The sequence below is a fragment of the Cryptomeria japonica genome, unplaced genomic scaffold (genome assembly GCF_030272615.1).
Source record: "Cryptomeria japonica unplaced genomic scaffold, Sugi_1.0 HiC_scaffold_357, whole genome shotgun sequence".
Lineage (NCBI taxonomy): Eukaryota > Viridiplantae > Streptophyta > Pinopsida > Cupressales > Cupressaceae > Cryptomeria > Cryptomeria japonica.
The window spans coordinates 51,378-54,600 of record NW_026729179.1 but is presented as its reverse complement, the minus strand read 5'-3'; the positions used below and the strand labels follow the sequence as shown (position 1 = coordinate 54,600).

At 64.9% G+C, this 3,223-nt stretch overlaps 1 non-coding gene across 1 annotated transcript; it reads right to left on the bottom strand.

The window, feature by feature from the left end:
• Positions 1 to 2,304: 2,304 nt before the first annotated feature.
• Positions 2,305 to 2,423, bottom strand: LOC131870904 (5S ribosomal RNA). The gene has a single exon (XR_009369205.1). It is a non-coding gene; the product is annotated as a 5S ribosomal RNA (ribosomal RNA).
• Positions 2,424 to 3,223: the final 800 nt, after the last annotated feature.

Below are 3,223 nucleotides of genomic sequence, written 5' to 3'. Positions count from 1 at the left end.
GCGCACCTCGCGTGCACCTTCGCCGGGGTGGGCACCTCGGCTGGGTTGCGCGCCCTGGTGCGCACCAAGGAGCGCTCCGAAGTGTGCTCCAAGGTGCGGCGTGCACGAAGTCGGAGCCCGGTTTGCCCCGGGTGCGCACCTTCGCCGCGGTGGGCACCCTGGTGCGCACCATGGCGTGCACGAAGTCGGAGCCCGGTTTGCCCCGGGTGCGCACCTCGCGTGCACCTTCGGCGGGGTTGCGCGCCCTGGTGCGCACCAAGGAGCGCTCCGAAGTGTGCTCCAAGGTGCGGCGTGCACGAAGTCGGAGCCCGGTTTGCCCCGGGTGCGCACCTCGCGTGCACCTTCGGCGGGGTTGCGCGCCCTGGTGGGCACCATGGTGCGCACCAAGGAGCGCTCCGAAGTGTGCTCCAAGGTGCGGCGTGCACGAAGTCGGAGCCCGGTTTGCCCCGGGTGCGCACCTCGCGTGCACCTTCGCCGCGGTGGGCACCATGGCGTGCACGAAGTCGGAGCCCGGTTTGCCCCGGGTGCGCACCTCGCGTGCACCTTCGCCGGGGTGGGCACCTCGGCTGGGTTGCGCGCCCTGGTGCGCACCAAGGAGCGCTCCGAAGTGTGCTCCAAGGTGCGGCGTGCACGAAGTCGGAGCCCGGTTTGCCCCGGGTGCGCACCTCGCGTGCACCTTCGCCGCGGTGGGCACCATGGCGTGCACGAAGTCGGAGCCCGGTTTGCCTCGGGTGCGCACCCCGCGTGCACCTTCGCCGGGGTGGGCACCTCGGCTGGGTTGCGCGCCCTGGTGCGCACCAAGGAGCGCTCCGAAGTGTGCTCCAAGGTGCGGCGTGCACGAAGTCGGAGCCCGGTTTGCCCCGGGTGCGCACCTCGCGTGCACCTTCGCCGCGGTGGGCACCTTGGCTGGGTTGGGCACCATTGAGCGCTCCGAAGTGTGCTCCAAGGTGCGCACCATGGCCCTCCAAGGTGCGCAGCATGGCGTGCACGAAGTCGGAGCCCGGTTTGCCCCGGGTGCGCACCTCGCGTGCACCTTCGCCAGGGTGGGCACCTCGGTGCGCACACCTTCTCAATGTTTTCTTGCCTTTTCTGGAAATTGGTGAAGGCAGCGCATCAAAGGTGCGCACCTCGGTGTGCTCCGAGGTGCGAACCCGAGAGCGCTCCGAGGTGCCCACGAAGTCGAAAGTCGGGTTAATTGCATTGTTTTCCCCGGGTGCGCTCCGAGGTGCGCAACATCGGTGCGCACCAAGGAGGGCTCCGAAGTGTGCTCCAAGGTGCGCACGATTCGGAGCTCGGTTTGCCCGGGGTGCGCACACCTTGGCTGGGTTGCGCACCCTTTGTGCGCTCCAAGGTGCGCACGAAGTCGGAGCTCGGTTTGCCCCGGGTGCGCACCTTCGCCAGGGTGCGCACCTTGATGCGCACGCCTTGGCTGGGCTGCGCACCTTGGTGGGCGCCATGGTGCGCACCTTTCGTGCGCTCCAAGGTGCGCACGAAGTCGGAGCTCGGTTTGCCCCGGGTGCGCACCTTGGTGGGCGCCATGGTGCACTCCGAGGTGCCCAAGATTGGTGCGCAACAAGGAGCGCTCCGAAGTGCGCTCCAAGGTGCGCAGGTGCGCGCGAAGTCGAAAGTTGGGTTAATTGTCCGGTTTGCCTCGGGTGCGCACCTTGCGTGCACCTTCGCCAGGGTGGGCGCCTTGGTGCGCACACCTTGGCTGGGCTGCGCACCCGGGCGCGCACACCTTGGCACCCGCGTTTCCTTCATTTTAAATTTTTTTTTTTTACAATCTCTCAAGTGGGAAATTCTATAATCTCAACTTTTTTTGCCTTTTCAGGAAACTTTTGAATGGAGCGCATCATTGGTGCGCTCCGAAGTGTGCTCCAAGGTGCCCACCTCTGGTGTGCTCCAAAGCTCTCTCCAGCTGCGTGCACCTGCCCCGGCCGCGCACCCGGCCCCGCCCAGCTTCGCTCACCTGTCCCGGGCGTCTGGTGCGGAACCTTAGAGTAAGAAACATCACCGTGCACCTTGGCCAACGTGCGCGACTCGACCGAGCGCGCACTGGCCGAGGTGCACACCGATTTCACCTGGGTGCGCGCGCAGCACCTCGGGCGCACCGGGGTGCGCGCACAACGCCCGGGTTGCACCGTGGCCTGTGTGCTCGGGGCGCCTCGGGTGCGCGCTCGGTGTCGCCCCCGCGCGCGCGGTAGTGCGGGCAGCGCACCCCGGCCCGGCCCGGCCCCGACGAGAACGCAAACGGGCAAAAGGTTTATTCAAATAGCATTGCGACGCCCGGCGAAAAACTAAGAAAGGGTGCAACACCGGGACTTCCCGGGAGGTCACCCATCCTAGTACTACTCCGGCCCAAGCGCGCTTAACTGCGGAGTTCTGATGGGATCCGGTGCACTAACGCTGGTATGATCGCACCCGTTATGAGCTTGTCGCAGTGTGTACTTAGCAAACCGCGACCCACGTGCGAATCCACCCCGGCCACCCACCCCCGTCGAGGTGCACACCCTCCCTCGCGAAGTGCGCCCCGTTCGCCAAGTGTGAGCCCTGCCCGGGTGCGCGCACCTTGCTAGGGCGTCGGGTGTGCACCCGGCCCGGCCTACGTGCGTGCACCTGGACGGGGCGTCGTGTGCGTGCAGTGTCCCGTCTGCAACGCGGTGCCCACACACCACCTCGGGCGCAACGACCTGCGCTCACATGTGGGCCGAGTGCACCTTGGTGCATGTTCGGGGCGCCTCGGGTGCACGCTCGATCTTGCCCCGGTGCACCAAGGCGCTCGGTTTGCCCCGGGTGCGCACTTGGTGCAAGGTGGGCACCCAAAATAGGGATCAAGCACCAAAACACAAGTTTCGGGATGCAAAATGGGACCCAAGGACCACAAATGCGTTCCAAGACCCATGATGGGTCCACGAGAACAAAAATGTGTTCCGAGACTTAATAAACAAATATTGGGTTTTAGGAGAAGAAACATGCTCTGATGCCCAAAACGAGAATCGACCCCGAAAAGGCCACAGGCCAAAAGTGGGATGCGAGACAAAAAAAAATGGGACCCGAGGACCAAAATTGGGTTCCCAGGTCGAAGACAGGGCAACCGGACAAGAAACGACCTCTAAGGCTCGAAATGAGTCCCGACGACTAAAACTTGACAAGAAGCACCCATCAGGCACCCAACTCGACACCCATGGGATGCCGACCCACCCGGGCTTCCACCTAGCACACC